This window comes from Aulonocara sp. 'chitande type north' Nkhata Bay, linkage group LG5 (genome assembly GCF_057382095.1).
Source record: "Aulonocara sp. 'chitande type north' Nkhata Bay isolate Kocher_YH1m ecotype deep benthic linkage group LG5, A_spYH_male_GT1.1, whole genome shotgun sequence".
In the NCBI taxonomy this organism is placed as follows: Eukaryota; Metazoa; Chordata; class Actinopteri; order Cichliformes; family Cichlidae; genus Aulonocara; species Aulonocara sp. 'chitande type north' Nkhata Bay.
Window position 1 is genome coordinate 13,417,454 of NC_141348.1, and position 20,920 is coordinate 13,438,373.

A 20,920-nucleotide genomic window follows, 5' to 3' on the forward strand; every position below is an offset into this window, starting at 1 on the left:
GTACGTGCGAGAGAGAGCGCGAGTGCGGACTTCTGTTCATTGTCACTGCCTTCAACACTTCTCATTGGTTTAATCCCTTCTACGGCGGGAGGGTTGTTTTTGTGCTTTTGGTTTGTGTTTTTTTGGGGAGGGGAGGGGGGGTTTAAAAAGTTATGAAATATAACATAATGTGTCTTCTCCATCATTCAGTGCTGTTCTAGATGTCTTTTTGTTTTTGTTATTGTTTCTTTGAACTGATCAGACCTCATGCCCATGCTGTGGAGATTCTGTGTGGTCAGCACTTAATGATGAATGTTTATCATTTCTTTAAACACACTCACATGAAGCAGAATGTCGCATACCAACTAGTATTTTTCTGTCATTTATTCCTCAATCTTGCCACACACAAAAAAAACCACCACTCTGATGTGTAGCCCGCCCCCCACTCCACCCCACCCCAACCAGACCCCCCTCCTGCTCATGAAGTCCATTGGCAATGCACTACTCATAATGAAGGCTCTCTCCACGCATCAATGAAGTTTAATTTAAGATGCGAATGAATGACAGAGAAATCATGCAGGTTATGATTTATCCTTATGAAATTATACTTTAAAACAGCCCCTCACGGCCGAGCATGCTGAGCTGCAACAGAATTTCTGATCACTTACAAGCTCCGGGTTTTTTAAAGCAAAATGAAAATGTCAGGTGTGCACCAGCGAGATAATGATTTAGACCAACTAATTGTGATTCCTGAACACAACTGTCATTGTTAATCAAACGTGTCTGCTTTTCCCCCCTTTTTTTCCAAGCTGTAATTTCATTCAGGGCTCGGAGATAAACGTGCATTCCCTGTAGTTTTATTTGTATCACGCGCATGACTAGTTTTAAGTTTCGAGTGTTAATAATTGCACACCGGACGAACGGCTCATTTTCTTTCATTAAGGGAACAAATCCCCAAGACCTGCAATAAGCGTTGCACATTCCAGCATTTGACAGTCATCGTAAAAGGGCCCAAACATACAGCACATACCATTTTATGCGAAGGTGGATGCTTCGACGTTCGGTGTCGCCCAACAAAAGTCTGTTGGGAATCCACGGGAAAAACTTCCAGCTTTGCTGAGAAGTTACATTTTAGACATGCTGAATTTCAAGACTGCAATCAACCACTTTTAATCTTTTTATTTATTATTAGTTTTGGTATTATTTGATGTTTATTTGGCTTTTTACTTTTGTTAATGTTGTTGTTGATTTGTATTAATATCATTCTGTGCCTACCAAAGATAAACTACAAAGTGAGTGATGTGTTTTCCATGCAATAGCAGATCAGGCCAAATATCTCTCCTCCGTTCTTTCGGTAGCGGCGGTGTAGCCGGCGGCAGATTGAATCGAAGGGGGGGGAGGAAAAAAAACGCTCCTCGCACTGGTGTTTTCATTCATTGTTATTAAAAAAACAGCAAACAAACAAAAAAACCAAAGGGGTGGAGCTGCATCGAGGTTTTGCAGTGACCAAATCTGAACGGGAGGCACCGACAGTCTGACTACACGATGACCAAACTAGGGAAACTTCTTATCTTTGGGCCAGTGAGCTGGGAAAAGGGAGCAGATGACACATGCAACATTAGAGCGTATGTAGATAAAACATATACCGGTTAAATGGGAAAAGCTTTGCAGAGAACAATGTGAAATGGATTCTGTGCTTCAACTGGACCACACAAATGATTCAGTGTTTCTCTTCTTTTATTCCTTTACCTGTGTGTATCATTTAAAATGATTGTATGCCACTTTTTTTTTTTTTTTAGGGATTTTTGTTGAGATTGGCAAGACTTCATGATTGTGTTTAGTTTCTGTCAACTTATTACTTTTTATATTAAAAAACACTCCTGTCAACTAATAAGCTGGGTACAAGGTACTTTATGGCAGTTATTGTTATTGTTATTATAATTTTTTTTCCTCTAACTTCACCGCTCATTAGCTAAAAAGGAAAAAGGGCAATCTGTGGCTTCCAGAAAATGTATTTAATATCCAGGCAGCTGTGGGATGGGTCAGTTACATCCAGGCTCAGGACCGTGAGAACAGGGGCCGAGCTCATCCACAACCCCCCACCCCCCAGTCAACCGGCTGGTTTGTTTGGTATTCAGAAAGGAGGGAAAAGTGCCGGTCGGTTAGATCATTCTCAGCATGTGTAGCTTGACATTACTAAAGATAACAGCATGAGAAAACCGTTAGGATGCATACCTCAGTTCAAACCTATAGGGAATGATTCAATTAAATGAGAAAAAATAAACATTTCACTCAGTTGCACTTAGTTGTGTGTCTTGCATGTGTAGTCTGATACTGTAGAGAGAAAATGACAAAAAAATAGAAAATGAAATTAGAGCTTGTTTATCTTAAAGGTTTCATCCTTTTTTTTCCTTTTTTTTTAAAGCCAAACCAATCCAAACCTCAGGCCTTTTGTTCATGGAAATGTCACTCGGCTGTGTGTGAGTGTGTGTGTGTGTGTGTGTGTGAGTGTGTGTGTGGCACCGTTCATCCTGTCAAAGTTTGTTCTCTGATGTACTGATGGGTTGTTTTAAGGGCGTTCCAACATTAGGTTGTACATACATGTCGGTATAGCCTTTGCCCCCCCCGCCCCAACACACCTTTTTTTAAGATCAAAAAATACATTTGTGTTATGTTTGCTTTATCGCTTTGTATTAACTATGAAATAGCTATGAGAAAAAAAACTGCTGTATGTATTGGAATAGCAAACTGTGCTGCAAATGTATTTTACTTAGTAATCCTTGCTTTAAAAAAAACAAAAAAGGAAAAAAAAAGACAAAAAAAAGGAGTCACACAATCCATGCAGACGTCTGGGTGAGCTGGGCATGGCCAGGCTGGGGCACGGGGGATAATCTCAGATTTTGGATTACAAACTGTAATATAGAAAACAGACTTTTTCTCTGTTATCACTGACCTAAGCATTTTGTACAGATTCTTTTTTCCCTCTTTGTGTTAAGCTGTTTTTTGATACTTCCCTTTGACGGTCCAGCCGCTGCCTCGCGAGGCTGCGCGCTAAAGAAATACCTGCTCGAGTAAAATGGGGAAAAAACCCGACACTGGGCAGGACTGGTATATTTCCTCTACGAGACGGAGATATCTTGCATGACTAATCCCAGGGTCACGGAGATTTTAGGGGGGAGGGTGGGAGGGGTGGTTTAAGTGGTCAGTAGTAATATAAGGGTGTATCAATTTAATGATATTTTATATGAAATGAATAGGAAAAAAAGAAAAATATGCAGTGCCAAGATGTAAAGAATATTGTTAAATGCTGTCTTTTTTTTCTTTTTCTTTTTTTTTTTGGAGATTCATTTCACTCGCTCATTAAAAGATGTCCTTTCATGTCATGTAGGTTAAACACACACACACTCTTTGGTTAGCATCAAGATATTTATATTTTTTATCTCAAGTGGTCATTGTAAATGAGTTGAACCAAGCACAGCAGGCAGGTCAAAGGTCAGATGCTGCTGAAGACTCGGACCCTGCAAAATCCAGCTGCGTGGCATCAGACCTCCCCCCCACTCACACACACACACACAGCCAAAGTATATCACACACACTCACACACACTGGCACCCGAGCTAAAATGCCATTGTTTCATCCATCACCAACCATCCAGCCCGCTGTCATTCCGTCCCCCCCACCCCAACCCGTCTCTTTCTCCCACTCTCGCATCACACTTTGTTTCTTTCCAGATGGAGGGGGGGAGGGGGGTGCGCAGCCCAGGAGCTGTCACGGTGCTCTCATCCTGCGGCATCTTCTCTTTTTCTTTATCTTTCTTGGGGTTTTTTTTCTCTCGCTCCTTTTCTTTGAAGATGTACTCTGTAGTTTTCTTTTTCCTGTTTTGTTTTTTTGAAGAGAAATATTATTGCTCATCACTTCCATCAGTCTGTAACCTCCTCATCATTCCTCGTCTGTCTGATGCAGACCACTCTGTTGTAGTCGGTGGCGATGACTGACATGAGCATTCTAAACATGCAATAAAATGCTGGTTGTTCCGACCGTTTCTTCCAAGTCTCTCGTTGTGTCTGTCCGAGTGAGGGCTTTTATTTTTTTTACTGCAACGCATGCAGTTAAACTCACAGGAGCTAAAATGCAGAATCCAGCATCGCGAGCTCGCTCGAGACTGATTTTCGCACAACGTGAGCCACTGCATCAAATGAGAGAGTTTTTTTTTTACCGACACACATTCATGAAATATTTCCCCACTGCAGTTTTTGTCGCCCTCAGTACCTCTTTCCTCATTACTTCGGCCTGCAGGACAGTCCCACACAGACCCTGTTTGTGTCGTCTGCTGCAGGACTCTCATCCCAGCCTAAAACATTAAATTATCTCGTAATTAAAAAGAGACAGTTAAACTGTCTTTTTCCCAACAGCAATTTAGGTAACTGCATTTGATAAGCTATAAATTGCAACCGCATTAAAAAATCCCAGAAATAATAGCGATATGGATTTGGTGACAGGAGCTAATGCTGATGACCAAGACTCCTGGTCCTGGTGTTTTTACGACAGAGGTTGCGGGGCATGTTGGCCACTAAACAGGGGACAGAGATCAAGTCTAAGCACTTTTAATCTTGTGAAACAAGCAATTACAAATAGTTGCATTGATTTGTTAAAAAGCTTTAGGTGACATAAATCGTTTCTTGCTTAGCTTATTGCTGGAAATCATAAACGTCAAGTGCATTATTAATTAAGGCCTTTGAAAGACAAGATTTAATGGAAATGATATAAAATCACAAGCAACGTTTCTGCAGGTTGTATTTCACCCAAACGCGTCTGTGTTGTTTCCCCTCACGCTCATCGCAAGCGTTCAGATAACATAAAGTGATCACAAAGGTATCAAAAGTATTTGTGTTTAAAAAAACCCCACTTAACTTATAGAGGGGCATTAACATATGATATAATTATAGTCCATAAAGTCTGATGAAACACGGGGTGAGATATACTGCACTGTCACACCCATAAATCTGAATTTCTCTGTAGGCCGCTGGTAGACCACCGGCCCAGCGTTCACGTTTGAAGCCGTAAAATGAGCCTATGAGCACAGCGTTGTCTCAGTCACTCAAAGCCCTGGAGATCATTTGTGGTTTTATTTACCCAACAACAGGGATAGGAATGGAAATTTAACGACACAAACACAATGTGCTTCGTATTAAAAGACCAGAAAAAAGTCGTAATAAACATTAGAAAAATGCAGAAGATGTGACTACACGCTGGATATAAACACGCACAGTGATTAGCTGTGAAACCGTCAGGACAGGAGTGCTTTCAGCTTCCATTTGAATGTGGAAAAAAACACTTGTGATGAATCTCAAGTCAGCAGGCAATATGTGTCTCCAGGCAGGGTTGGGCAATACCACAAAATTTGTTTTTGATCCAATACCAACTAATAGCAGGAACAGATTCACATATATTGATACCACAGTGCGGTATTGTGTGGAGAGCAGAGCCATGTGTCATGTTCTAGAAAATTTCAGATTGCATTTTCACCACCGTTAAACATTTCCTTTCACTGGTAATAAATTGGTTAAGTGTGAAACCTCTGAACTGCACATTCATATCTTCAGCGCAGGGGTGATGGAACGTGGCTTTTCCTTTTGGTGGCTGCTGCACGAAGTTATGAGTTTGTTTTGTGCACACTTGCGTGTGTGTGTGTGTGTGTGTGCGCGCGCGCTCACGGCAACGAGACACTGAAAATGATTCAGAAAATTTGCAGAAAGGATGTCGGGCCTGGCGTTATTAGAACAGGTGGACTGTAGCAGCAGATTTTGTTAAGATGTTTGAAGTGACGTAGCTGGATTGTAGAAACACGATTGTCACACACCCGGGACTAATCAAGACTGGATGGCGCTGCTTAAAAAGCTCAAATATGTGTGAAGTGGTGCTAGAGAAACATGAACAGCTGAAACTTTGTTTGACAAATTAATAACTAAAAACTATTAACTAAATTCAAATATAATACTTGAATCTCCTTTTGTTGACCCGCTTAAACCCTAACCATCTTCACCATCTTCACCATCATCTTCCATCTCTTTGTTCTGCTCCTTGGGAGGTTTCTATCAAAACTTGGGCAAAAAACTATCTCGATCCCAAGTGAGGTAAGTCAGAAAATGACTCAAACTTCATTAACAGATTACTGTTAATTTCTCTCATTAATCACAAATGATGCTATTTAACCCCACAGACATGCTCTGTTGCTCTATCCTGCCCTACAGACAGAAGACAGATCAGTCACATTGTTTAGCCCGGTTAGATTGCGAAAAAACAAACGCGGATGGCTGCTGTTCACTTTATTCTAATTACAGCGCGGCACTGCCTCAAATAGTCAAAGCTGGCACACTCCCAACATTGCAGTGAGGCAATTAGCAGTCCTGCAGTGTTTGTTATTCATGGTTTGATGTAAAAAATTTGTTTATTAAGATGGGCTGCAGGCGCTGGTGTGCAATAGACCTGCTTGTAATTAGATTCCAATTATTTGTCTGTTTCTGATATTGTAAACTGGCACTTACCACATCAGTTAAATTGACACACTGCACTGCTTGGTTTACTCGGTAATTAAAATGTGTTCTGTTAATTAGATGATGACCACTTTATTCCAGGGCTCTTGTGTTTGGGCTCCTCGGCGGCTCACTGTTTGGATCATGAGTTGCCAGACGCTTCCCTAATCAGCCCTTGTTTTGTTTCAATTACCACCTGCTGTTCAAAAGGCATGCCTCGCTGCCCCCCACCCCTACACGCACACACCCAGCATGCACGCACACAAACACAACAATACCACCAGGCTTGCTTCGCTACCAGCTCCAACACAACAAACAGCAATTCGCAGCTGGGCCTGCTTTCTTCTTTATTAGAAGGCACAGCTAGGTTTCAAAGAGAGTTTGAGCAATTAAAACGGAACTAAAGGAAGATGAAAGTATAAAGGTTATCACATCAGTTAGCGGGCCTCGTGCGAGTAGCCAATGGTAATTACACTCATTGGGTAAATAGCTTGGATGCTCAGATGTCTCCTTCTCTTGGTAACAGAAGGTTAAGGGTGGGGGAGCTGTTATATCCACTGAAGGCTTTGCTAACTGGAGATGACCACCACTGTAATTCAGGTGCTGTGATGATCGTGGATGCACTGAATGTAGGGGCACTGCTGGTTAAAGATACGGATGCTGATGTTGTTATAGCAACCTCAATCCCCCCCCGAACAACATCTTTTCTTTGAAGCTGTGGACTGCATTGACCCTCCACTCTTAGTAAAATTGTTTGTTAAGTGTTATTATCACAGCACAAGTTAAAAACTGTAGTGCTGCTACAGCAGTGGATGCTAATATATATGAGATCTGAATATTAGCGAGTACTACCCAGACTCCTTTTTTTTTACTCTTCGGTCTGTGTGATGTCAGTGATGTGTGTGATACTACGCTTAATGTGGACACAGCTCTGGCTGTGAGCGCTGAAGCTCCGCCCACCTGTTGTTCATCGTGGTGTCTGAACAGCCAGTCAGGAGAAAGCTGGATTAAGAGGAGGGGGTGATGTATTAACAGGGCTTGTTAGAAACAAAACTGAGGGGCTTCTTCAAGGCCAAGTATAAAATTAATAAGGCTTAACTAATGATGCAAAGCTACTCTAGCAGAATCCAAGAATAAAACACACAGAGCTGAAAATGAGCCTAATAGTTCCAATTTAATGCGAAACTCTAGTAATGTGTTCCATTTTTATTTTAGATTTTTTTCTTCTTCAAATTGCAGAAAATACCAAACTTATCAATAAAGCAATTGTGCAAACAGTCACTGTCCACACATCCAAAGCCTGATAAACCCATATTTGAAGTACAGACTGCATATCATTGACGTAGCTGTAAAATAAGGTTTGGTTGGGGTGGATGTAGCTCAGGAGGTAGAGCAGATCATCTACTAATTAGAAGGTTGGTGGTTCAATCAAATCTTTGTCATGACTGTTATGCATTGACAACTAGACACATTATGAGTGTGTCCTCAGTTCAGATCCACCCTGTGCACAAGTCTGGGCTTCAAAACTGGACTTGCCAAGTCAGTGCATTGAGGTGGTTCCCAAACTTCTTCTAGCATGGACTCACTTCAAAAGCAACAAAAGGAGTACCCTCTGTCTTCACCAACTGTATATAAATCCTCAGCTGAAAGAAGTCCCAAACAAAACTGGCCTTCAATCCAGTCTCTGTAATGTTTGCAGAATGTTTACAGCGCCGTGCCGGTTGGGGAAATTACTCAGCGTTTCTTTTTTTAACCATATGTTTGTGTGTTACTTGATTAACAACTTCAGTGGGAACCAATGGACTGGAGGCTGTGTGCCACATAGAGAGCAGGGCAGCGAGAGACTGCTCTCCCGTGAAATCTGTTTACATTAAAGAGGGAAAAAAACTCAGAGTCTGGAGTTATTATTATAGATGGAAATTAGAAAGCGAGGTGATATTGTTAGAGCCGCACAGTTCACATGAAGAAAAATGCGGGGTGGATGGATAGGTCCACAAAACACCGAACTTAAACAAAAGAGGCCACTCTGCGTTCAATAAAAGCTTTAATGGATATTTATTTTTAATCACAACTGATGAAAGTGCATCAATTATCATAATCGTGTTGATAAAAATGCTTTCTTCTCTGAAGCTAATAAAAATGTTCCCCATTTTATAAAGTTTCCTAACCTCTTAACATCCACCGATGACCCATCTAGGGTTAGGGTTAAGTTTTGTTTTCACTAAGGCTAAATATATTGTGGCATTGGTGACTTCCCCTAAAAAGATTTTCTATTTGGTTCTTCAAGAAAGGTGAAAATATTAGAAAAGCAGGCAGATATCACCAAACCCTACACTTAACCCTGATCTTAGATGGGTGCCAATGATCTGGTGAATGTTAAGAGCTCTAAGGACTTTTACAGAACGCCAAATTTTCAAGCTTTTACACTGTGCAGATCCTCCTTGCTCCACCAATCATAATTTGGCTGCAAGTCTTGTTTCCAGTTTAAGAGTATTAAGTGTCTGGCTAGCAGCTCCTTGTTAAGTGGGATACCAAAAACAGGAAGAAAAAAAATAGATCTAAAGCCATCAGTACCTTGTATTTTTGTACTGTATCAAATATTTGAGCTTAAAAGTTTATCATTTTGGGGTCTGATTGCTACTTATAGTTGACCAATTCTCTTAAAATCACAAAATAATATATTTCAGACAGTCTAGTGTTATTAGAGTGCATTTCATTAGATTTGCTTAGTTCTTGGAAGAATGAAAACTTCAGGTCAACATTTATCATCATTCCATTTTTAATTTTTTGAGGTGAAATTGAGTCAGCAAGCGTGTCTGTGTGTTTAGACTGGACTCCAGCGTAGTAATTGAACACTCCACCCCGGCGATGTGGAGCAGCTGCAGAGTGCAGAGCCTCAGGTTTATCCTCATGTGCTGTAAACAAAGTAACTGCAGTGATGAACTGCACTGCGGGTTCACCCTCAGCTCCAGTCTCGACCGTCTGACCTGCGCTCGCGTCCCAGCGTCCGGCCTTATTGGAACAAATGTTTTGTTTAAATAATTGAAGGGATGCAAAATAACATGAATAATTACTTGCCTGCACAATTTGTGTCACAGCGTATTAGCGGAGATGCGCCCGTGCTTGATTTGCTGGAGCTTGAAACCAAAAAAACAGAGCTTTGACTGTTTGTTTGGTTTGTTTGCAGGCTATGTTGGAGCTAAGCTTTCTAGGGTGCAGAACAAATGTTTCGGATTTGGGGGATAAATGCTGTCATCGAATAGTTGCTCGAACAACACATCCTTCAACTAAACACTCGTATTGTTTGTTTTTTCATATTGTTTGACATGAGTGAGAGACGAGTGCTGCTGAGATATCATGCAAGACGTTTTCTATTTCAAAAGGAGAAAAAGAGGTTGGAGGTAAGTGGAGGGTGGAGAAAGCGTACACGTGTAGGTCAAGTTTCACCTTATTCCTTTCCAATATTAAACACATTTAAAAAAAGGAACATTTTCTAGGTCATCTACGACATAACAACGGTGATAGTTCAGTTATATAGTGTAGGGAAATTGAATTCTCTTCGTATTTTTAGAAAACGGATGAAAAAAGTTAAGTGCAGTGCTAACAAGGAAGCTAGCAACAGCAACTGTTAGCTTAGCACAATATCTGAAAATAGGTAGAAAAACGTATTTTTAGATATCGGAAGGATTCGAGATCCTTGTTCCTTCGTTCAGAAGCTGCTGCTTTGCCCTGTTTCCTGTGTTTGTGCTAAACAATGCTAAGCTACCCTAAGCTACATCATTGCTTCCATGGGCTCGGCGTCAGTCTGCCCATATAACTTTGCAACATCGAGGATAAGTTGCATTAGTTTAAAGTAGCTTGCTAATGTAGCGATGTAGCTTGCCATCGCCAGTGTGTGAATGTGTGTGTGAAGGGAGGAAGACTGAATGTAGTGTAAAGCGCTTTGGGGTCCCTAGGAACTAAGTAAAGCGCTATACAAATACAGGCCATTTACCATTTTTTACCATTTTATTTATTTTTAAATGACAAACTGCCAACATGCCATGTCATCTCTGGCTGCCACATCCTGATCCTGGATCTGCCGTAGGCTTCTTCCTGCTAAAAGGGAGTTTTTCGTTCCCACTGTCAGAAGTCCCAAAAATTCAGAGAAAACAGGTTTTACATTGCCCAAACACTCCCACCGTGACAACTTTGAATCCAGATCCCAAATCCTAGCAAACTATCGAATCCAAGTCCCACCCTCCAACACACCTGGCAAGTATAAGTGCCAGAAACCGAATGTCCTCAGAGGTCCTAACTGCATTCTGCTGGTCTGCTGACAGATTTAGTTGAAGAGCAGTGTATTATTGCAGACAGTAGACCGACTGCATTTGGCCTCATTCTGTATTTCTATTCACTTCCATCTTGCTGTGATTCCAGTATGGGTTTATGCTCTCCTCCTCCTGTGGATTTTATTGCTTTTTTCCCTCCATTTCTTTAAAAAAAAAGCTATCATTTAAACATGTCATGGGCAGTGTTTACCTGCAGTGAACCTTGATTGAGGAAGCCTGTGACTTTACACTGATGCCCTTCTAATCTCTATGACTGGCATGCTAATTTCTCTGACGCTGCCATTCAAAACACAAACATGAAATGTTGGTTTTAGAACTGGGAGACCTGGTAGAGTGAATTTCAAGTGCTTATTCAAATATTTCATTAAAATGTAAATTTTTACAACACCGTACGTCTGGCTGTGCACAAGGCATGACTTAAGAAGTTATGAAGTTATAGCAGCATTTCTCTCTCTGATGCCAATTAACTGCGTATGGGGTGGGGGGTCTGATGGGAGGGAACCGGGGCTTAATGTCCTTACCTTGTTTTATCGCCGCATAACAGCGCGCCAGCAAACGCATCGCATGCAACAGGATTTTCAGATATTGACAGCTGAGATTGGAGGCCTGGACGGAAAAACGAAAGAGTGCATCAAACAGGAAGCCTCCTGAAGATTGGTGGTTAATCAATTCTCTTATCTCTCTCAAAGTGCAAATGAAGTGATTAAAATTAAGTTTAGTTCAGGCCACACAGCCAGCTGCTGGACGTGCAGCTTTATCTCTCCGTCAAGGCTGGAAAACATCTCTGAGGTTCAGTCGGGGTGATACGTGGATCTTTATTGTATGTTGGAATGCATATACTCAAATATCTTCCTTTAAAAACCAAAGAGTAAACTCTTCTCACACATTTGTTTATTTATTTCACAACACACGTAGTGGGCTTATTGAAGAATAAAATCATTTGGCCTTACTGGACGAGTTCAGTAGATCTTCAGTAATCCATCAGCTGGCTCTTTTAACTTTAAGTTAATTCTTATAATCAGATGAATTACTGAACCAGGCATTTTGATAAATAATGTTCATGTTTAACCTCCTGCACCAAGAAATAAGGATTTCTCCACAGCCTTTTCAAATGTACTTTTTTTTTAATTCACAAAACTTAATTTGTCAGAAAAAAAACTTTAAGTGAAGTGTCAACTTTCCATAAGTGCTCTTTCATCTTTAAGGCAGTTATGCTTTTAGTGACGGATGTGTGCTCCTCACGCACTCATGCTAATTGAAATTTTATTGACTAAAGTAAATTATATATGTTGTATGCACATCACCGTACGTATACTTCTTCGATCCTGTTATGTCTGCAGTCAGCTCCTCAAACTCAACCCTGTATTTTAACATACAACAAACAACCTACAAAGCTAATAATCAGTGACGTGGGATTAAGCGTTGGGGTATTCATCATCAGCGGCCATGACTTGGAGTGTGCAGCTGAAACTGTTATGAAGACCATAACTGAGGAGCTAGCGATGGGCTCAGACACTCAGCATGAAGATAATAAAGAGTTAAAATATATAGCTGGGCAGGTTTAAGTTTGTTTTGAAACATGCTTCACACGCATAAAGCCATTTTCCTCATCAATCACTTATTCATCATCTTTAAGTGTGCGCCTGTCACAAGATGAATCAATGAATAAACAGTGGCATGTTGACATTTAGAGTGTCTATGTAGCTTATACTTTGTAGCCCCCCACACACACACACCTACTGCATCAGACGCCGAAACTTCAGCGAGGAGCACCTCCGGGCTCGTATCGCTTGAGGTTCTTCGCTCTCTCCCCTTTTATTTCTTTATTTATTCTCTCATTTTTTAACTTGCAGGGTGGGTGGAGGGGAGTGGGGTGGAGACAAAACGGTTGCAGGTGGTGATGAAAATAAGAGCCATCCATCATTATTTATTAGGCATGAAAAAGATACACAATAATGTAATTTAATCTCTCAGCAGACAATTATTTCCACATATTGATAACGCAATGCGAAAAGTGCCATGAATCCTAATATGATGTTTGCTTTTATTGGTGTATGATACAACCAGAACAAATAATGTAATTGTATCAGCCAGAAAATGTGATTATTTGCACATGCTAACATTATAATACCAATCTGCCTCAGACAATGGTATCATATTATTTTGCTGTGCTTAACTAGTTACAATTTGCATTAAGTTATTATGTCTGGGTGGCAATAAAGACGGCTCTGTCTCCCTCCGGTCGCCGCTTTTCTTAGTTTCTCATTACAGCTTGGTGACGATTTTTAGAAGCTTTCGACTCCAACAGCCGGCGTGATTTTCTGATTTAAAGGGGGGGAACTTTCACATGGTGTTTAAATGCGATTGTTTATACACATCTATATAGCTACTCCCACCCCCATGTGAGCAGCAGCACTCTTTATCTATTTTTTTTGCATGCTGCTTCAAGCACAGGTGACTCTCCAGTGCTCATCCAGCCTGATCTGAGGTTAAAGAAAGTGGCACAATAGACACAATTACTATGCAAATGATGGGTGCCCGAAACAAAAAAACACCTTTTGCATTAAAAAGTAAAATGCTTTAAATATTTGCATATAGGTGCCTCGATTTGGTTATTCGCATCAACATCAAGACGATTAACATTAATGAAGGAGCGGCTTGATGCACCGACTGTCAGGCCACATCAGGCCACCTCTGCAACCTCCTCTGTGTTTTGCATGGCGAGGCATTCACGCCATAGTGAACTAATGACCAAGTCGGCCTGTGTAAAATTAGACCGTGCGTCTACACAAGTGTCTCTCTGACATTAGGAGAATGTTTTATTGATGAGTCATTATTAGCAGTCCAGCAGTGAGGTGAGCTTGATCCATGCCGAAGATGCAAAGTGTTATAATAAAAAATGCCTGCTTAATTATTAATACTCAAAACCTAATCCATCTCTGCACAAAGAATATGTACATATTTTAGTGTCTCATTTGAATTTTTGCAACAAACACACACCTAAAAACCATTAGATGGCCGTGGTAATGACAGGTTTAAATGGGCTGTTTTTTAAGAATTAATGTGTTACTGCCAGTGCACGGCCTGAGCTGAAAGAAAGAGGTCTTCCTGTTTATTCTGTTGCAGAGCGCGCAGCGTCCCACTGCAACGTCCCCGTAGAGAGGCGAGGCGAGCGCACACTGTGTGAAGGCGTCATTCTGCACCGGAGGGTAGAGGAGTGTTTGCAAGTCATTAGTGGTTTGTAAATGATATTTGTTCCCATGTGACATATCATTTGAAATGGTTTCCTAATAATAACACCCACTGATAATAAAATAAGAGGGCCCTCATGTTGTGATTATGCTTTTCATAAATTTGGACTGGAAAGAAAAAGCACAGGGAGACATTTCAATATGAAAAAGAGCTCGAGATATTGATATTGACGCGAGCTCGGATGATACCCTGAATGGCAGCTCAGCTTCGGTTTGACCGGCCGGTGGAAGCTGGAAGAATTTTCAAAATAAAACCTTTTTGTTTTAGCCTGGCTCGGCTTTGCTGTGAATAGAGAGCATCTTTACGCTAAAGCTCTCTGTTCTGTGAGGAAAAAAGGAAAAAAAAAAGCTTGAACCGTTGCCTCCTTTCTTAATGACTCCTGACAAATACCCTGTCTTCCTGCGGTGCGTTTCCTGTTCGCCACAGCACAGAGCCGAGACAACTTGGCACGGGACGCAGCGCGCCTGGTGAATAGGGAGCCACGCTGTCGCTCCAACACCGTTCGCCTTGTATTTTATGAAATGAACGAGTGGCTCGGAGATCAATAGGCCCCTGCGGTGAATGCGAACAACGCCGCTGGGTCCTTATCAGGGCCCCGCTGCCAATCTGTGGCAAGCGAAGCCTGCACCTTCCCTGGATACACCATTGGTCTTTGAAATTAAAGTTGACGCCTGTAATCCAGGGAAATGGTCCCTCTACTCTCGCTTAACACCGGTTTAGTTTCACCCCAGCTGATGATAAAGCATGACAGAAATACAGAGCACTATCTTCTTGCTAGGGGTTGATAGGTTCTGCCAGCTTATCAGGAAACAGGCAGCTAACCTTCTTGTGTCTGGCCCGTGGACAAAACTGAGGAGTCAATTTACAAAAGAAACCACAGTGGGTGGCTTGTAAATAAAACCATTCTTTCTGCGTGGAAGACAAAAAGAAAAACTGAGGAGAAAATAACCAATTTTACAACCCACCCAAAAGTGAGTGAATGTATAACACAGGAGGCTAAGCGCTAGTGATAGAGTGTATTCATGTAAATCCTCCCAAGCACAGCTGCAGGAAATTGACAGGGATCTACTGGAGCGCTTTGCCTGTAAAGGGTGGGATTTACATGCCTAACTAGGGCTTAACCACCCTCCCTCGAGTTTACCTGTTACTCTCTGGCCTCTGAGCACGCGTCTGGATGTGCTAAGGTTGCACTGCTTATACTTAATGCCTTTTCATCCCCCCTCATATCTGTCAGTCTCAGAAATAAACTCATAAACTCCACCGGGCCTGCTCCGTATCGAAAATTGGTTTGGCGTGACGGCACATCGGAGGTTTTGTTTGTTTCCTGTTCCCTCGAGGCCTCAGAAGTTTCCAAAGCAGCCACAAGATCAGCTCAAGCTAAAAACAAGAAAATACGTGCATACGGCAGGATGTGGTGGACGGCGAATTAGGCCGCGAGGTGCGAGTCCTGCTCCAGGACTGCTTTGTGGGTAATTGAGATCACATTAATTCATGTGTTCCTCCTGAGGAGAAAGTGCAAGTCTTTTCCTTTTGGACAGGATGTGGCTTTGGGCAGTTCGGGACGGTGGGCGTTGCTCCTGGGCTCCACAGCCCCTCAGCTGAATCTCGGTCCCTGCAGGCAGATTCGGCAGACCGCTGACGGCAGTTTAGACTAAGCAGAAAAATTGTTTGGCTTTCTCTTTTTTTTTTGTTCCGCTTTCTTTTTCGTGAAACTTACATCTGTACACGTACGGCACGAAACCCCAATGCCAAAACAGTCTCAACAAAAACATCGAAAGGTTTTCTCATTTGTTTTTTCCTCTCAAGCTAAGATCCTTGCAAATGATTAAACACACACACACACACACACACACACACACACACACACACACACACACACACACAAATAGTTAACACTAATTCTATTAATGCTGTCGTCCTATCACACAGGAACCAAACACAGATGCAAAGTGTTCCTTTTTGCCTTGTGTGTTTTGTATTTCCCTCCTCTTCTAAACAATGATTTTCAGAACTGGAGCCGCCGCCAATAAAATTAATGGGAGACTTGCTGAGTCCATACAGGAAGTGGGCTTTTTAAATAAACACATTGTTTCCAAACTAATCCACACCCCATTGTTTACAGACTGGGCTGGGTGCAGACTGGGCCGGTCCACCTCGATTAACCCCCCTGTCAAGGCCACTCCATTTCTAAACAGAGGAGGAAAAAGATAAAACTGTCAAACAGGAGTTCGCTTTGATGTTATTTTAGGGCAGCATTGCAATCTGTTTATCTTTTGTACAGTGGGGCCTACCTGACTTTATAACATGAATGTATACAAGGCCAGGCTACGGTTGCCCAAGTAACAGCTCACGTGCCATCTTTAAATGAGATGTTAGAGTAAAATAACAAAATATATATATATATTAACATTTTGCCGTTGCGATGATGAATAAAGTCAAATCTAATGAAACTGCTACATTATCCAAACCTTTGATAGGTATGCCTCTTGGGCTAATTCAGACTTGAAAATACTGATGATGCATGAGATTGTAATACCCTACAAAAGCAGAGAGAAACCCCAACAATCAAATGATCCTCTATGAGCAAGGACTTGACAACAGTGGGAAGGACAAACTAAATTTCGGGAGGAGACCTCCAGCAGGATCAGGCTCCAAGAAGGGCAGCCATTGTAGTTGGTTGGGCTTTTCTAAGTGGAGCTTGGTTCTTTCTGGTTCTGTGCAGGTTTGTCCTTCCACAGTGATGCCTGTTGGGTTAACTGGTAATTCTAAACTGGCAGTATCTGTAGCTATCAGTGCCGTTTTGATGGACTATGTCAGCTTTGACATCCTTAGTTGGAATAAGAGTTGAAAAAATGGATGGATAGATGGATAAGCAAAACTAGCTTACTGCTTATAGCTAGCTTGTACTTGTAATATTACATCGGTCCTCCTTTTGCTGCCAAAACAGCAAACAACAGAATAAATAGCTGTATTCTCACACTTTTTTTGTCAGAACCAGCATTGGCTTTTTCAGCAGTTTGACCTACAGTAGCTCCTCTGTAGGATCGGACCACAGAAACCAGCCTTTGCTCCCCACGTGTATCAATGAGCCTTGCTTGCCACTGACCCTGTTGATGGTTCATCACTGTTCTTTACTTGGATCGCTTGTGATAGATGCTGACCACTGCAGACTGGGAACACCCCCACAGCTGCAGTTTCCAGTCTAGCAATCACAGGTTGACCTTGTCAAACTCGTCCTTACAAATTTTGCCTCCTCTGAGGACAAAATGTTCACTTGCTCTCTCATATGTCCTACCCACTAACAGGTGCCATGATGAAGAGATAATCAGCCGGATTCACTTCACCTGTCAGCAGTCAGAATATTCTGACTGATCGATGTGTGAACAATCAAGGTAGCCACCATTCTGCTCTTGCAGTCTTGGTGTTTTGAAACCAGATGTGAGGAATGAGGGGTACCAAAGGACACTGATACGGTACTCATACTCAGTGACTGTCAATCTTCATTTTTGACTCCAGTGGAAATGACAGTTTACAAAATGAATATTATTTGATTTATTAATAATTAAGATCAAGTGAGGAGTAGGATAATTTTTTACATAGACTTTTTTTATGGAACCAGACACGCTGCCCCTCGCTGGTCATCAGAAGTAATGCAGGTTTAAGGCATTCATGAACCGGCTTTATAGAGAGAGAAAACACTGAGGTGGGGCAGACAAGGAAAACACACATTAAAAAGTAGCCTCATGATAGTAGTGTCACATACCTATTCCATACAAAAATTCAAATAAGTAGGATTTCTTTAAGAAAAGACTTCACATCTGATCCACGGAGCACCTGCCATATACCCCATGAAATCTCTGAGTCATGACTTTTGAGCCACAAATATGTGCTAACTGGGTTGAAAGTTAGCACATGACTGAAATGATTAGACTTACTGAACTGACAACAAAGTAACGGCTATTTTAAATTCTGCCATACCCAAGAAATTTGGATTTAAAAAGCTGTGAACATTCTTATTCTTAATTGTGACAATAAAAACATGTTTTAGAAAAAGCACAGCCACAAAGCTCCAAAGCCAGGCTTGTTAATATAGATATATACTGAGACAAGTGGTTTTTTTCTAGAACAAGTGGAAGAGAAGTTCTTGATCCACCAGTTCAAAGTGTTAAACAAACAGGAAAACAGAAGAAAAGCCGGTGTCTCTACATTACATCCCACCCAATATGTTGCTATTTAGTTGAATTAGTAACTAAATACAGATTTGAAACAAATATATCCAAATAAAAATACACTGGCAGGCCATGTCAGAGCCAACCCAAGTATCCTGTTGAGAAATAAATATTTGTAATTCCAAAATATTTAAATATTTTACCTTACAGACTAGTAGCTGTGATGTTCCTTCAGAGTCAGCAGCCCAGCTGAGTGCAAAGGAAAGCGCAGAGGAAGGGTAAGCATATCTGTATTGATCTCTGTGGGGAAACTCATTGCCTGCATTTAACCCCAACCTCAGTATTAGGAACAGAGTAGTGTCTGGGGATCAACTCCTGCCATGAGCCAGTGCCCTTATTGAGGGTGCCGTGACAGGAAAACTAAAGCAGCATGTTTGTGAAGAAAACTAGTGCTTCAACTGCAACGCACGAACTAAAGAGAGGAAACAGTTGCATACAACTGAAGTTTCATTTCATCAAGTACATTTGGAGGTAGGGGATGTGTTGTGATGTGGGGGAAGATCAACTTGGCTCACATGTAAGTTAGCTAGTTAGCATGAGCAGCTACAGTATGCACTTCACAGTGCAGGCTAACGATAACATTAGCTAAGTAGAAACCTGGAGAATTGTGACCTGACTCACTGACTCAATAATTCAAAATGCATTTTGAAAACAGAGCAGTTTGGGGGAGACTGTTTTGCTAGTCAAGGTTTATGTTACATAAATGCAACATATCTGCTAAAAAATAAGTGTCAGGTAAAATAATCAGTAGTAAAAAGGATGGGATATGATATTCCTGCTTCCTAAACTTTGTGCTCTGTGAACAATCATGGGCTGGATGCATAAAACTGTAGATTTATAGCTGCGTCTATGTCCAAAGTCATATTTGCATACACTCTCTTTTGTCATATTTATAAAGCTGCGTATTGCTAGAGTCTGTTTCAGAGGCCTGTCACAGTCTTTTCCAGTCTCTGCATTAACGTCTGACTGAAACTATTTTTTTTTCCCCACGCTTTTTATATAAGAAAAAAAAAGAATGACATAAAAGCCATTATGCAAAAAACTTCTCAACTTTTCAAAAGTGGATAAAACCATTTTTAACATAATTGTAGAAACGACATCTCAGCATCCAGCCCCCGGTTGGCCCCGGCGGCATTTAAGACCAGTCACACTCGAGCTGTGATGGGGACTTGTACACTAAAGCACCTAACGCTACAGCCTGAGAAACATTGCATTATAACAGCACCGATGGAACTGTACCTGCATTTTTTTTGCAACTTTTAAGCAAACCTCTGCTCTCTGAAATCAAATGCACCATTTATGGCAGAACCAGCCACAGACGTTCAGCTCGTCCATAGTTGGCCTCTCAAGTTAAGATGCTTAACCTTATGTGCTCAAGGTTTTGTGGCGTTTGTACAAAAATAAAAAAATAAGTATTTTCCAAGAAATATCAGCATGTTCACTAGAAACTGTTTTGTGTCAGGTTTTCTTACTTCTTACTTTCTTTCTTCCAGAATGAAGCTGGAAGTCTAATTTTCCATAACCAAATATTCACAGAAGTAAAAACACAGCAAGAATACAAACATCCAATGATTTCACATAAAAAACTTTAATAGGACTGTAAAAAAAACTTTTTCCTCATGTAAATATTAACTTTATAAAACACAGAATGTCTTCTATTAGCATGCAGGGGCCCTTATGTAATGAATATACTTTGCATGATCAAATTATAAGCCCGAAATTCAAAATATGTGCAGATAACCAGAACCACTCTGTCAACCCCTCTCACTTATCGCCTCCTGCATCGTTTTTTTTTTTGTTTCAAATCCTACCAGTCACTTATACTTCCATTTACATAATGTCCGATGAGAAAAATTTGTCAGAGGGATTGCAATTCATATCTCCGCTCCGTGCGCTCGCTGGCCCTAATACTTCAGTTAGCTACCTCACATTTACATTTCAATCAGTGATTATAGCCTCTCCTCCTCTCACCCCGCGGAAAGTAAATACAGGACTTCAAAATATTGGTCTGAGCTGCATTTTGCAGGGACCAGAGGGACGGCATGAATATTCTGTTTAGTGTCCGGCGCACTCACTATTTACACTGATCACTCTGTTCTGTTTGTTCAGGCACAGATTCAAAGCTACTGCCTTATGTCTTCACACCCTGGGGTTTGTCTCTCGGTACGTTTCTGAAAATGACACTCCAGCGCACGAGCGCACTTCCTGCGTGTTTTCATACAGCTGCAGCGATTAAACACATCGGCGTGGAAAAGGTCAAGCGAGTGGAAAATGTGTGTTTTGTTGGTTTACTGTTAACCGCGACTGTGAGATGAGCGTTTGACATGTTTGTTCCTTGGTGTTTTCGCGTAGATGGCTCTGTTTAAAATAAAGGAACAAAATGCTGTGTGTGGTGTGTGTGTGTTTTTCAAAAGCTGACACCCACACAGGCAGCTGCTGATGACAAATGCTGGGCTCCCTGCAGTTGCACTGAAGCCTCGCACAGAAAGCAGGTTATATCTTCACTGTGCTGGAAGCCACAGTAGGAAAGTCTGCTACATTTGGAAAAGCTCACTTCCATGTCCTCCACCACTGGACGCCTGCTGTCTGTTGACTT